This window comes from Ambystoma mexicanum, chromosome 2p (genome assembly GCF_040938575.1).
Source record: "Ambystoma mexicanum isolate Mex_15411 chromosome 2p, UKY_AmexF1_1, whole genome shotgun sequence".
NCBI classification, from domain to species: domain Eukaryota; kingdom Metazoa; phylum Chordata; class Amphibia; order Caudata; family Ambystomatidae; genus Ambystoma; species Ambystoma mexicanum.
In genome coordinates this window covers 705712585-705729094 of record NC_090923.1, presented here as the reverse complement: position 1 = coordinate 705729094, position 16510 = coordinate 705712585, and positions in this window count along the sequence as shown.

Genomic DNA, 16510 nt, shown 5'->3' with positions numbered 1-16510 from the left:
TTTTATGACTGCTGAAAATATTTACTCTGTAATCAAATTAAACATGCTGTCTCGTGCATGGGCCACAGAAGATTTTGGCTCCTATATCTAGGACTCACATCCTGGCTACCTGGGGAAACAAAAAGATCAGGGGCATAAAAATAGCTCTTCCAGGTTGGGCTGCACAAGCATAAGTGTAAAGTTGTAGAAAATAAACATATACAATGCCTACGCTTTTGCATTGAAAACCCTTCTCTTTTGCTCCCCTTAACAAAGTTCTCCACATCTCAACACTCACCCTTTTCACCCACCCCCCATCTCCTCCCGCCTAGTTAGCTCTCCAATCAAAAGTGCCCTCTTGAAATTGCTACTGGTCTACAAATGCAGCCATTTCTATACTTCTGATTTCCAGCCCCGAGGCCTGAACCTGGCATAAGTATGGATGCATGGTGGCATCAGTACTAGATTCGTTCTTCAATGCTGACTGTGCCATTAGTGGAGCTAAGTGGCATGAGCTGATCTAAGTAGATTCCCCCTTGACGGCAATCAAGATGTGCGGATGGCAAGTGTAGCCACCTGAAAAGAGTTTACAGCTGGGTCTTGCACCACACTGTCCACAGAATCTCATCTAGTAGTGGGAATAGACACGCGCGTGTCCCCTGCCTCCATTAGAGAGGCACTGATCTCCATGGCACAAGGGGGGCACTTGGCATTACAATTGTAAAACGCTGGTGGGGAAAGAAATGCTGGTGGCCAGCAATAGCTAAAGACATGGGAGCCAGCATCAACTCCAGCATCATCAGCAAAGGACTTGTGAGCCACAAGCCACTGATGGCAAGTGTTCAGTGGACCAGTATAGTCTAATCAACATGCAAATTCCACAGAAAACTACCCCGCTTTTACACACTTTGGCCGCGGGCGCTCAGTAGTCAGATTATAGGAAACTGCTTCACATTATTCTAGCAGAATCACAAGGTCAGTACAAGTATTAGAACATTTTATTCAAAAAAACATGTTTTAAACTACTTAAATGAATCATAAAAATATACACTGATTGAATGCCGTATCCACAATATATGTCTATTGGCTGGCTGATTTCCGGAACACAAATATGATGTTATCTGTCTTTTACTATTTTAAAAAAACTGCCTTTAAATAGTAGAAGACAGATAACATCATATTTGTGTTCAGCAAATCAGCCAGCCAATAGACATATATTGGGGATAAGACATTCAATCTGTGTATGTTTTTATGTTTCATTTAAGTATTCTAATATGTTTTTTTAATAAAATGTGTTAATACTTGTACTGAACTTGTGATTCTTCAGGAATAATGTGAAGCAGTTTCCTATAATGTGACTATTGAGCGCCCACGGCCAAAGTGTATAAAAGGGGGGTCGTTTATGTGGAATTTGCATGTTGGTTGCATTCCTTGTCCTCATCCACAAGCCTCACTTCACCCAAAAAGAGGACCTCCATACTCTAATATATTGTATCCAGAATATTCGAAGAAAAGGTAAGGGTTGATTGCATAGGCCCCCTTGAACACAGGCTACAGGAACACATGTATACTGCTGTCATCACTGATTACATATTCAAATACATGTAAGCCACTTTTCCGCAAAAAAAACACCACCTCTACAACTATTTCTGTCATGTCAGAGGTATATTAATAGGAAGGATTCCACTGTTTTCAGACAATGGAGTGCAATTCACCTCCAAACATATCAATGTATTACCTCATCCTGCATCCAGCAAGCCTGGGTGGCACTACATCACTCGACTGGGCAATGCTAAAGTCCAATAGGAAATAGGTTGTAGAAGGACCCTATCATAGGGCAAGCAGTCCGGGAGTGACTGTTTGGGAGTGACTGACATGAGGTGGTTCAACGAACAAAAATGAGCAACATAGTCCATCCAAATTCACAGCCTGCGCACTCATCTGCTGCTGTAATGAGAGGATGACTAGCAAACACCAGTTTGGCCCAAGCATTGGCGCATGCCACATCTCAACGTCACCCACTTGTGGCCCCCATCACGCGCCATGGGGTGTGGCCATTCCCGTGGTAACGTTTTCACGGTGTCCATTTCTTGCTTGTACTATTTTTCATAGAGGTATGTCTTAGAAAGTCTCTGATTCCAGGAGATGGTTGTGTGGGATGCTGGATGAAGGGGATGTTTGAACAGTTTTTAAATCCTGGGTGGGGAGAATGGGCTCCGTTTTGTGGATTTGTATTAGGTCTAGGAGGAGGTGTATGCCTGCGTGGTGCTGTGAAGGCACCCTGTCGAAACCATGCCGATTCACTGGGAGCAATTAGTGACGCATTTTGTGCCTGATGTCCCCTGACTAGCGGCATTAGACAGGTGACTAGACACATCTCCCTCGCCCGTCACACCCACTTCATATGCACTGGACATGGTGCTGCAGGCTGTCAGGCCCTCTCGCTCGTCACGGGTCAGAGACATCATTAATTCCATGTTAGCCGTTTGCTAACAGCGTGTTCATTACACTTGAAATGTCACCTGTTCACTTCCATTATAGAGACGCAGGCGAGTATTGCAGAACCTTTGAAGGCAAATGAGTTCAAAACTTAATTTCTGTGCGTCAGCAGCACTGTGTGTGCTCACCCCTCAGAGCCGCGGGGGACTAGCTTGGCAGAGACTCAAGGCCAGCCTTTACCAAAGCAAAGGCGGCCGGAAGCGACGTGGAACACTGAATAAACAGGATGCAGACATAGGGTCGTCTTAAAATATGGGAGACGAAAGAGCTGAAGGCTACGTTTTATGCTAAGCCAGTTTATATGCATCTATTTATTATCTGAGGAAATGCCGCAGTCTAATTCCGAATGGTAATGAAGTGAATTCTATGTTATCAGCAGTATCTCTGGGGCTTCGCATGACGTTTCTTATTTGATGTACATTGTCTTACTGTGTTGGCCAATGAACATTGCACGTGTTTGAATGGGCGTATACAGTAACCCCGAAGCAGCCCCCATGTCATCAGCATGCTGAAGAGGGCAGAATAGGGGGGTTATCAGGCACAACCCCTTCAATGACACACGGAGCCGTGGCTTCAAGCAACTTCCTTTATTCACCTCCTACTATAGACTAACTAACTCCCTGTTTTCCTCCTCCCCTTCTGACCCCCTCCCTCGTGCCCTCCCTTCCCACGTGTCCTCCTCCTTAAAGGGCTAATGTTGGTTTGAACCCACAACACCTCCCCCTGCTTATCATGGTAACTCTTGGTCACATTTGTTCAATAAGCCGGGGGGCCGATGTGGTCGCCCTTGGGATTCCTGAGTCTCTCCTGACCCTCCTTCATCTGTCACAAACAGATGGTCTGCCAAAGGTTCTTCCATCCTTTCTCTTGGTATTTCCTCTCTCGTCACTATCTCCTCTTCTATCTCTCTGGGCTCCTCCCTTGTGTCAATTTCTGCTGCATGCAGCTTTTGTAAAAACGAGGCACTGCGTGTCATGCTCTGTCCTTCCCTCCTTCCCTCGTTGCAGTGACTGTGGCGCTGCCCAATGACAGGGCGTGCATGCCGCGGTGTGACGTTGCACGCCGCCGCGTGAAATAAACGGGGCGTTTCCTGGCCGCGCAAGAGCGACCGGGAAGCCCGAACCGCCAGGACGTGTGAGGCTGAGTCCTTGGGGATCCGGGGCTTGCGGACAGCACTGGGGGGCGCCAGTAACCCCTAACAGTGGCGACGAGTGGGGGCGACGATGACTGGGCCTGGCGGTGATTATTCATATAACATTTTTTTCACCGAAACGAGGTCGGATTAAGACTTCGTTTCAGGCCGCGGGTAGTGCGTCACCCATGCGGCCCTTTTGTCTATCAGGCCGTGGAACTTCACGAAGCTCTGGTTTGAGCTCTGAAGTGAAACCAGACCTAATATTTGGAACTTCTGTCACCAGGCAGCTATACCTGCATACACATGTGCCCAATTTGTGATTTTTTCATTTTCTTGGGTCTCCTACGTCGAGTGCAAGCAAGGAGGAGGGCTAACATGGCTGGGCCTGCATAGCCCATTATTCTTCTTGCCTCAATTCTTGGAACAGTCAAGGGCTGGAGCCTTCTTCATCCTCTTCATCATCACAGAGGTGTGCTGCAGTGACTTTACTATTTTTTCATCTTCATCCTCTTCATCATCACAGAGGTGGGTTACAGTGAATTTTCAGTGTGGCTGCTGGTGGCCCTTCTGTTTTTCATCCTCTTCATCATCGCAGAGGTGTGTTGCAGTGACTGTTTTCCTCCCTGGAGGTTTTTTGAGTCTGAGTTGTGGCCCCCATCTCCCACACTGGGGGTGCTTGTGCGCTCGAGCTCATGAGTGACACTGAGGATCAAGACGGTGCACCAGCAGCGGCAGCAGCAGCAGGACAGCAGGTGCAGCAGCCTCTAGGTGGGCAGGCAGGTCCTCCAGGTCCGCTACCTCCTGTGCAGCCGGCGGTGGTACCCGTTGTCCAACAGATTCCTCCAGCTATGGCCCAGCCTCGTGCACAGGTGGCCCTGCAGCCAATCCCAGAGTATGATGTTTCGGGCTCACTTTCCAGCTTGGGGCCCAGATGGAAGAGGTGGGTCGACCACCTGGACATGTACTTTCGAGCCGCTCAAGTGGCCGATGATGACTCCAGACTGGCGACTATGTTATATTCAGCAGGGCCCTCAGTTCAGGAAATTTTTGAATCACTTCCGCCGGGGGATGGGTCCTACGGTCAGGCGAAGGCCGCCCTTCAAGCTCACTTTCTACCTCTAGCCAACATGGAATATGAGCGCTTCATGATGCTGTCCGCCAAACAGAAAGAGGACGAGACTCTGGACACTTTCTATGGACGCCTGAGGCGCCTGTCGATGGCTTGCGAGTGGGGTGATGCAGAAGATATGATCAGGACCATGCTCATACAGGCATGTTCTTCAGGAAAGCTCAGGCGACAAGTGCTAAGGGAGCCCGGAATCACACTCCCATGCATCCTTGAACTGGCGAGGTGCCATGAGGTGTCCGAGGCGAGGGCAGTGAGAATGGAGGCTGGGTCGCGCTCCATCAAAACCGAGGAGGTGTGTGCGATGTGGCGCGGTGGCAGGGGCACCAGAAGACCTGGCGGTGGCCCCCGAGACAGAGCTGGTAGGGCAGGTGAGTCTTGCCAGAAATGTGGCTACGACCTGCCCCACCCAACGGAATGCCCTGCGGCTGGAAAGACTTGTGGACGATGTGGGCTTCCAGACCATTTCTCAAGAGTGTGCAAGGTGGCGATGCCTGTGCAGGTGCCGCGAGGCCCCGCCCGGCCCATCTTCATTTGCCAGGGTCGACCGCCCAACGTCGCTCAAGTGGACCAGGGCGAAGAGGATGACCAGGCAGAGGAGGCTGACGAAGATGAGGAAGAGAACATTTTCTTTTTCTCAAGTGTGGAGGTCCTGAAAGGAAAGAATAGGAGAAAGATGTGTGGTGGAGGTAAACCATTCTCCAGTCCCGGTCCTGGTAGACACGGGGGTGTCTGTCAATGTGATGGCCCATGGACACTATGACGCCATGAACCGGCCTCCCAAATTGTGTGGGATGTATTTACCCATGCATCCGAGCCCTACCTCAAAACTGTGCAGTACTGACATGAAAACATCATGATGGCCAGAGCTTCCCAGAAAATGCACAGGGAAATGCAGGAAGAATAGGCTGCCACCCATTTTTGCCGATGTTATGGGCACAGAAGGACGCTGCCTAAAACCACCATTGGACTACCCGCACAGTAGTCTGAAACCATTGGGAATGGCAATGCTGATTGCCAAATGCAACCTAGAATTGTGGGGAATTCATTTCTTAAATCCCAAAAATGGGTGCAGTACCAGTACTCACCACTATCCAAAAGCCGGCGTTTTAAACCACTCTGTTTCCCTGAAGGCAAGTCAAAATGCCTATTTTCAAACATTGCAATATGTGCAAAATATTTACTGAACACCAGCAGACATTTGGCAGAATGGAGTTTTGTGTGCCTACAAAATCTGGGAAATGAAGATCATAAGACAAGGTTTATAACAAGACTGGCTGCGCTGTGGATTTCAGCAGTTTAAGTTGCACTGGATTTAAAGACACTAAAATCGAAAATGTTAAGATGAAATGAGTGACCTATGTTTGGTGTCACATGCCTTTGTAATTGTTTAAATGTCATAGTTTTAAACTTAGAATCAGCCTTCTAGCTGCATATGTAAAAATGTTTAGTTTTATTTGAATGCAGGAACTGGGGAACAAAAAGTGACATTTTATCTGAAACCTGGCTTAAGGAACTGAATTCTGCCTGGCAACTACCCCCATCAGAAGGGAAACTTGAGTCACAGCTGTGTTCCCAGGCCATCTGCCCTTTTGCTGCTCACACAAAGGATATGCCATCTATCTGATAATTGAATTACCTGTGCTCTACAGGAGAGTGAACAAAGCCCTCTTCACTCAGGCAAAGGTTTTTATTACCGCAGTTGTAAAATGTAGCTTCCTCTTGGCAGGAGCTGGGAGGGGCACTGCCTGTGAGAGCAAGCTGGCTTGGCAGAAACTGGAAAGACTGGTTTCTATACCATGTGACCTGGGAAACCACACCCCTTTGGAGCCAGAACATAACTTTAAAAAGATGAATAACTCATAGAGCGGACATGTGAAAATTTTATAAATGATACCATAATTCTTGTGATTTTTCTGCCCACATTTTAAGAGGTTTTTCGACCCGGTGGCATGTTCAGGGGGGTTTTAGCGGAAAAATGGATATTACTCTAACTGTATGCATGTTAAAAATCTGAAACTTCTTCAGTTAATGTCCATACTCCCTGCACACATGTATGTAAAGTTGGGTCAATGTCAGAAATTGAAAAATCAGTTAAAAAGTGAAATATCTGCCATTTCTGAATGCAAGCTCTTAGAAACAGCAGATTTGGACAGAGACATGGCTAAATTCAGCCACACCATGTATATGTAATTTCAAACAACTGTGTAACTCTGAAATATGTCTTTTATTATCAAATATAGAATGTGTGCAATCTGACAGAGGAGTGTCCTATCTGCAAGCCATAAAATGACATCCCTCTGACTCACAGTTCATTCCCCAATCAAATAAGAAATGGAAGTTTGACCAATTAGAAGCTGAGAGAGAGGTAGGGTCAGTGATGCTAGAACACACCCACATTCTAAACACATAAAAGCAGACAGGACAGATAGGGACCTTCCAAATCCATCTGCAGCAGGACGCTCTGCCGGAAAAATCCATACTTACCTCCATCAAACCTCCAGAGAGCCAAACTAGAGACTTCAATCTATCCAGAACTAAGAGACCAGACCAGAGAGAAAGCAGTGCTGTACCCAGAGAGACCCAGACCAGCAGAGAGAGTGACCAGAGCCCAGTCTAAAACCCTGACCAGATCCGTGATGGGGCCCATTTAATTCTAGAATATAGTGTGAGTACCCAGCAGAACTGTGTAGAACCAATCTCTTAGTTTAAATTCATCTAATTCAATCTATTTAACCTAAGTAGAACTGCCTCCTAGCTGTCACCTGTCATTTCTAGTTGCAAGCTGCACTTGTCATTTTGAGCTTTTGAAATTTGCAAACCCAAAAACGACCTTTATTAAATCGCTCATATCTCCGCGACCGTTTGGGCTAGAGACTTGCAGTAACTTTCCTCTAATAGCTTAGAATCGTAGCTTTGAATCGCACCAAGAACCGCATTCCTACCCCTTATAGTTTTACCGCAATCGCGGAACACGCATCCGCGAATTTTACCGCGATTTGCAATTTCTTCACATGTAAAAACTGCTGCTGCTTGCCTTCCATTTGCCAGAAATTCGTTTGACCTGCTAACTATCCCTGCATCATTGCTAGTGTGAGCCTGGACTAATATTAACTAGATACCACTCACCCTGAACCTCTGAAAGGGAATTAAAAGCGTTTCCAGCATATTTCTCATCCATTGCCAGCACATATCAAAGCAATTTGGGCCTGTGATTCAAAACTCCTATCTGTTTTCTGTTGTCTAAGCTTGCTGGATTGAACTGATTACATTGATTGCATTTCTGAGAACTGTGTGCTTTCCTCCCATTTCCTTGCATTGCATAAAGAGGGGGGGAGTGAATAGCCAGAGAAAAGTGATTACATTGTTTGGTTGAAATCATATTGAGTATTTTCTGTACTGCATTCATTGAATATTGCATCCACCTGAGCTTACATAAAGCATCCTCTACCACATTATACTTTTGTTCCTATTTACCAGTGTGCTATCTTATCCATTTCATGTCAACTCATTAGTGATTATAAGAAGTGTGCTAGTGCCAGATTCTCCGTTGTTGATCTTTATCATATCAGATTAAGGGTGATATTCAATTATTAATTTATTATAAAGTGTGATCTATATATCTATTGTTAAATTATCAAATAAACCCTTTTAACTTGCAAAACAGAACTACTTCTTGGCTCAGTGGGGTCAGGGGGATTCCAAGAGAGGGGTGTTATATAGGGGTAGTCATCCAGAACGCATGAACTGGACCTAAAGATATATCAATAAGGGTTTTCATTCAGTATTCTAGACTAGGCGTTAACTTAGCTGTAGTGCTGAATTGAATCCTCTTACAAATTGGGGGCTCGAGCCGAGACGTTGGGTTAGATTTACCACTTCTGCAGCTTAATACAGTGTGCTAACTGACGGGATACATACATCCAGTCGGATCACCACGCTGCATTACGCTGTGAAGCATTCCTCAAAAGGGACACTCCAAGAAAAGTTCTGTTCTGCAAAACTAAAATACTAACTTCTGTAAGTCAGGACAGAGACCAATCTCTAGAATGACGACCCTGGTAGATATGAAAATAGCCAGAGAGCACTTTTTACACAAACTATTTGTGAGAGGTGAATGGACTCACCAGGACCAAACAGTCTGGTTGCAGGCCATCACGCAACAGGTCACTGAAACAGGGTCAGATATATATAGAGATCAGGGTCCATTACACGTGGCCCTGAGTGAACTATATATGGCTCCTAAGGCCAAAGATGAGCACGACAAGATTGTTAGGATAGCGGCATATTTATATTTATACATGGGAGCCATACAGAATAAATGTGCTGAAGGCCATGATCTGGCAAAAAGGCAACAGATGGCGTTAGAGAAGGCCCAATCTGATCTGGACTCTTCTGAGCAAAGGCTGCACAGAAGCCAGGAGTCAGAAAATGAGACCAGACAGTACATCACTAAAATAAAGGAGGATATGGATGTGCTGCAAAAGGAAAAGTCAGAACAGGATACCAGATTTCTGGCCTTGCAGAAGGAACACCAAGAAGGTTTGGACTCCCTACTGCAAAGCCAGAAAAAGCTGGAGCAACAGCTAGACTTCAATAGGGCATGTGCTGAGCAGGTAGTCACCCTGCAAGGCCACCTAGATAGAGTGAAGGAGGAGAGCAATAAACTGATTCTGAAAGACCTGGATACCCAGGCAGAGTTTGATCAGGAGCGCCAGAAAGCTGGTGCCTTCCAAAGGCAAAGGGACGACCTGGCGGCACAAATGCAGGCTCTTAGTCAGGAAAGAGACGCCTTAGGCCAGGAAGTCTGCCATTTAAAAAGAAAAATGGAAGAAAATCACCTGGCCCACCAGGGGCTGGGTGACCTCCAAAAAGAACACCAGAACTTGGTAGAGCACACCAGAAGGGTGGAAGATGCTCTAGCAAGAAAGGAGCAGGCCAATAGGGACACAGCTCAGGAGGTAACCCTCCTGCAGCAAAGACTGGCCCAGTTCTCCAGGACCAACCAGGAAGCACAGAGGGAAAATGAGGCCCTCTGTCAACACAATGATAGGCTCCAACAACAGGTAGCGATGCAGGAGAGACTGATAGAGTCGAGTAAGGCCTTAACAGAGGAACTGAAAGCACAAATGCAGGCTCTTGCATTGCAACAGGGAGCAGGGGCGGATAGAGATGAGGTCCGCTGGGAAAGAGAGACTCCTGACCATAACCGCAGGAGCCCTAACCCCAGGGGCCTTCATCTCCCCCAGTCCCTGGACTCTACCAACCCCATGTCCCCTGGCGCACATGAGCACAGGGCCGCAGGGATGGCAGATTACTATCCAGCTAAGAGTATGGGGCTCATAGGCCAGTACCACTCAGGAATGGAGGGGTGGGCATCTGGGTATGGGCACCCAAGTACAGTACAGTTCAATGGGAAACCCAGGAGAGTAGGCCCATTAAGGGCATCCTGAAAACCTCTGCCCAGTTAGGTAAGTGGAGGGGGTACCCATCAAATCCTGGCAGCAAGGAGGAATCTGAAGACTCCTCTGAACTGCGCAGGACTCAGGAGACCAGGTCCCCACATTCTGCCAGCCATTCCCAGGCTTGCAGAATCCGGGAAAACCTGGAAGAACAGACGGGAACCTCTGGGAGCAGTGCCTCTGAGTCCGAGGAAGAATGGACAAGGGTTACCCGAACCAAAAAGGCCAATAAGGCAAAAAGGGCCTTGCTTAAGGATCCCTTAAAGCAGATTAAGGCGATCAGGAGCGTCATCACGCCTTACCATAAGAACGCTAAGTATTCTGTTTGGGAGCACTTAGAGTTGTTTGAACAAATGATGGAGACTTTCCATTTGAAGGACAGCCAAAGCTGCATTCAATATGTAAAGTGGACCTTCTCCCCGGAATACTCCAGTTTCTTTGCGGGGCTGGAGGACCAAAATCATTTAAGATGGTCCACCTATAAGGCGGCCATCCTGAAACATTTTTCTGTTCACAGAAATCCTCAAGAGGCTCGCAAGGCAGCCTACAATTTGCAATGTGGGGAAGATCAGGCCCCACGAGAATTTGTGCAGGAGTTAAAGCGTGCTTTTGCGCAAACCACCAGAAGGGTGCGCACAGATAGTAGAGAGTTTATAAATACGTTTTTCCATGCCTTGCCCAAATATATCATGACCCAGCTCGTGAGGGATTTTCACGAGAAAAGATCTTTAGACTGGGTCATTGAACAGGCTACCCGGATCTATGAGGTGCAGAAACCGATAGATAGCAAAAGTAATGCCCAGAAAAACCCCAAAGCCAACAGCACCCCTGCTGCTGCCAAGGTGGCAGAGGTAAAGGTCACCCCCGTTTTGGATTTGGAGATGGGGGGGCCTAAAAACCTGCCTGCACCTAATAATGCTAGGCCCAGGAGGTCCTCGGGTCAGTCACAGACAGGGAGCCAAGGAGGCAGCCCCACAAATGGGGTCCCTCGCTCTCCTGATTATGTAAGTCCCCGTTACAAGGGAAATCGACCCATCCTGGGTTATGTGTGGACTCCTCCAGCCCAAGGGGGGGGATCCAGACAAGCACCTAACCCAGGGAACTTCCCTCCAAACTTCCCACCGGAGGGCAGAAATTTACCAAACCCTGGGCAGAACTTTTTCCCCAGATATCCACCCGACTTTCAGCCCCAAAACCATCCATCCTTCTTTCCCCAATTCCCTGAGCCCAGACCACTGAATCCGGGAGAGGGGAGGCCAAGGGTGGAGGGGTACCCAAACCTTCCCAACCCGGGGTATTACCAGAGGAGGGACAGCTACCCTTCCCGGGATCAGCCCAGGGGAGAAAACAGGGCCCCGTATCAGCCTGAGCGGGTTTCCCAGTTAGAGCGCCAGGTTCAAAACATGGCGCGGGATCTGGGTCACATACTGAGGGCTCAGCAGAACCCTCAGATGGGCGTGCCGGCGCAGAACGCACCCAACTCTGGACCTGGTGCTCCAGAACAATGACGGGGGCAGCACCCCGATAACTCACCGGTTCCCAGGGAGGAGGCACAAAGGGGAGGGGGGTGTAAAGCCTTAGAGGAAGCTTCCTTCCTCACTTGTAAACAGCCCCTGGAAACCCAGGAACCGGAAACAAAATCTCTTGCCCCTGAAAGTCTGCCTCCTAAGGAGCAGAGGGGGGGTAGGAGAAACAAAAGACCCAAACAGACTCAGTTTGAGGAGGAGGTACAGATCTTCCGATTTGAGGGAGAGGGATCCTCAGAGGATCCTGAGAAAAGGATCTTCTCCTTCAGAGAGGGGGGAACTCCTCCCAAAGAAAAATGGGTCCCTAGGAATGCAAATCCAGACTGGGGAGATGTGGAGACTGAGCTACCGCCGCCCACCATCTCATCCCAGAACCAACAGCAAGAAAATCCCCTGGTCCAAACCCATCCTGGGGACTGCCTCCAAAAAGGGGGGGGCGGCCCAGAACCGGAGCCAGGGGAACCCGCAATGGCTCTGATCTCCAGTTGCCAACTTTTTCTTTCAGATTCCCAAGGCTCTCCACAGAATTCTGTCCAAATCCCTTCGCTAGCGATGTCCAAAACCAGAAAATTAGCCCACCAGTTGTCCAAAAATGTACATTATCTGTGCCCCCTTGAGGAGAAGGAGGGAAGATACTATGCCCCGGTACAAGTACAGGGGCAGGGTACAATCTCGGCACTGGTGGACACTGGATCTCAAGCTACCCTTCTGTCCAGAAGGGCCTTTGACGAACTGAATGCAGGAAGGGGAGAGAATTACCAAATTCCTCTCACCTCTCTTCCGGGACAACTACAGAACTTTGACGGGAAGGAAATTCCCGTTGAGGGGACTGCAGACTTGGACATTAAAATTGGGCGACATAAGTTGAAACACCCGGTCATAGTTGTGACTCCAGAGGGCACCCCTTGTTTACTAGGGAATGACCTCCTGAGAAGGTTGTCACCCCTAATAGATTGTGTAAACAAGGTCCTCTGGACCCAGACTAGCCGACCCATAAAATTAAAACAGAGTGTCAACCATGTTAGTTTAAACGGCACCTGCCACATGGTTGAACAAAAATCTGACCAAGTAGAATTTCACTTCCAGAACAACCAAATTCCAGACATGACAGTCATAGCAGTAGGACAACAGACTGGTGATGGGGGGTCCTCTCTATTTCTGAAAATCAACCTTCCTTCCAGTTTAAGGTGGTATTCCACGCTGGAAGGAAACACTCTGAAATTCTATACCAATCCACAACCTGAAACTCCCACTCCTATAGTCCAGAAAGATGTGAAATCAGCTCAGAGCCTGGCTGATATTCAGCAAATTGGAGAGCAGTTGTTCATCCCTGTTCAGTTAAATGATGGGAAGGACTCTGTTCTCGCTCGAGTGTGTGTGAACAACGGTAAGAGCTTCATCAGCGAAGCCATGTTCCGCCAACTCCCAAAAGATCCAGCCATTCCCACCTTCAAACTGATAGACAAATGGGAAATGGACCTGGAAGCACCCAATTCAAAACATCTCCTGCCAAGCAGGTGTATGCTCAAAATCTCCATTGGCAACAAGAGCATAGTCCACAATTGTTGGGTCGTGCGAGACGTCCCTGCCGCCTTTTACTTAGGCAGTGACATTCTCAATCGCTTTGCCATTAGTTTGGACCTAATAAACTTCAAAGCTTGGTCCCGATTAGCGGATAATCCCATGGGCTTTGATGATCCAGAAAAAGCATTTAGGTCAGCTCAATTGCTACCTTATGCAGTTGAAATTCAGGTTAAAGAGGAAGTCACCATCCCAGAAAGGACCCGACAATCCTCCCTGGAAGTGAAAGTTAAAAGGGGACAAGAGTTGAAAAACCCTGATGCTTACATACATCTAAACGCTTCTCTCCAACAGCAAGGGTTGGGGGTAAACCCAACTCCATTAGTCAACATAGAACATGACACCATTCTAATAGAGGTGGATAACAGCGACTTAAAGAGTATTACTCTAGCCGCAGGCACCATTATTGGAATGGCGGTTGATGACCGACATTTTTCCATCGACTTATTAAATGAACTGTTAGGACCAATCCCCAAGGACTGTTTTGACAGTGACAGTGAGGACAATACAACACCAGACAGGATTTTTACCCGGCATGGGGGGAACTTCCTGGTGTACACTTCCTGCCCTTATGGTAAGGAAGATGTGACTTGTGACTTCAGGAGGGATGAGGTGATTTTCCAGGTCCATGAGGGCTGCCTTTCCCACCTGAAGCCTCCAGTCCAAATCAGCACTCTGACCAGGGACTTCTCCACCCAGCTGGAGGAGGCCGCGGAAATAGCCAAACCAGAAGTCTTTCCAGGCTTTAGGCAGATGGTGGAAGAGAGAGTCAACCTAGCTGATGCCTGTGTGACTCTGGAACAAAAGCAAAAGTTGAAACAAGTTTTCTTGGATTTCCAAGATCTCTTTGCGGTAGACTCATATGACTGTGGTCGCACTGACATCCACACAACAACAATCCCCACGGACCCTGGCATGACTCCTGTGTTTGTGAAGCAATATCGCTTGCCTCTCGCATCAATGGAGTCCCTTACTGAAATAATTAAGAACCTTGAGTCCCGGGGAATAATCCGTCCAGTCCACAGCACCTTCAATAATCCGGTGCTGGGAATATTGAAGCCGAACGGCCAGTGGAGACTCTGCGCCGACCTTAGGGAGCTCAACAAACGGGTCCATACTTCCCGATGGCCTCTGCCCTACATTGACCAAGGGCTGGCCCAGATCCAGGGGTCACAGGTATTCACTGCAATAGACCTGACCAATGGATACTGGACTGTGCCTGTCAGTAGGGAGGACCAATACAAGCTGGCTTTTACCTTTGGGGGCCAGCAGTACACATGGACCCGGACTCCCTTCGGATACCTCAACTCCGGCAATGAATTCAACATTTTCTTACACAAGGCCATGCCCGACCTGGGTGCGAGGGGTAACCTGGCTTATGTAGATGATGTCCTCATCAAAAGTTCATCTGTGGAGGAACACATAGCGGAGATCCGTTATGTTCTGACACAGTTGAGGGCCGCCGGAGCAAAACTTTCCTTTCAGAAAGCACAGTGGTGTAGAACCCGTGTTAATTTCTTGGGGCATGAGATTACTCCTCAGGGTCTCTGTCCCCAGGAAAAGAAAGTGGAAGCACTTCAGAAACTGAAAGACCCCACAACTCTGCGGGAACTAAGGAGCCTCCTTGGACTGACTAATTACAGCAGAAAGTTCATTGAGGGCTACGCAGAGATCACCAGACCCCTGATTCATCTCCTGAAGGGGGGGGTCAAGTGGGAATGGGGTCCAGAACAAGCCGAGGCAGTAAAACAACTCAAGAGAAGCCTCTCACAAGCGCCTTGCCTAGCTTACCCTGTCAGAAACAAGGAGTTCTTCCTGGAGACAGGGTTCTCTAATACGTGCTTGACGGCAGTATTATATCAAAAGCATGACAAGGTCAATAAAGTAATCTCCTATGCGAGCAAAACTTTATCCTCTGTGGAGGAAAAATTCAACGATTGTGAGAAGGCACTCCTGGCAACGGTGTGGGCATTGAAGAATTACCGCCCGTTTATCCAGGGGGAACATATCATAGTGGAGACTCCACACCAGCCTCTGCAATATCTCCAAAGTGACAGAATCCGGGCCGGAAATGTGAGTAATTCCCGAATTACTTCCTGGATTCTGTCAATGCAAGGCTTTCCTGTGGAGGTCAGATATGGCCAAAACAAGAAGAGTCCCCTCGCGCAAGGTCTGGCTGACTTGCATGATTGTGCCAGAGAAAACTGTCTCGAGGACGAAAGTCTAAAAATAAAGGACAACATGGAGGCATACCTTAATTCCCCACACAAAGTATTTGAAGAAGACAAGTGTGAGGGAATGCCCACTGTCTATGTGGATGGATGCTCTTACCATGTTGACAACGACGGGGAGAAAGAACTGGTGGCTGGCGTAGGGAATGCATGGGTGAATGAGTCCCCAGAACCCTCCGCTGGATACAAAATCGGTCCCCGAAGTAGTCAGGTGGCAGAATTGATGGCTGTGCATCAGGCCATCCTCACTGCTGTCCAGCATCAACTCCACGAACTGGTCATAATCACAGATTCGGATTATGTACGGAACGGGTTCGTGGAGCACCTGGTTAATTGGAAAACCAGAGGCATGTTATGTGCTAACAACAAACCCTTGAAACATGGGAAGTTGATCCAAAATATTGATGATCTGGTCACCTCGAATGAGATGACCATCTATTGGAAAAAGATCAAGGGTCATTCCAAAGTAGAGGGACCAGACAAAACTGGAAATGACTTAGCTGATCAGCTGGCCAAAACCGGGGCCATCCAAGGGGATCTAATTGAGATTGAGTCCCTGTTGGGGGAAATCCAGGTCACTGCTATCACTAGGTCCCAGACAAATGCTCACAACGACCTTTCAATTGCACAATGGAGTAAGGAGACCCCTGATGCTGATTTGATTACCGCTCAGAAGGGGGATCCAATTATTGGTAAATTTTACCAGCACCTTGAGGACCCTGAGAACTTTCCCCTGACGGATACCGATTACATTGGGAAAGAGGACCTAAGAGTGTTGATGAAATGTCCAAAAATGTTCCGGATCCAAGACGGTTTGCTGGTAAGGAAATCCAAAGCTGGCCACGATCAGTGGGTGGTTCCTACCTCATTCCGAAGCCTGATGTTAAGTCACGCCCATGATGCGGCCACCGCCGGTCATAGGGGGTTTCACACAACACTGGAAATCTTAAGAGAGGTTGCATACTGGCCAC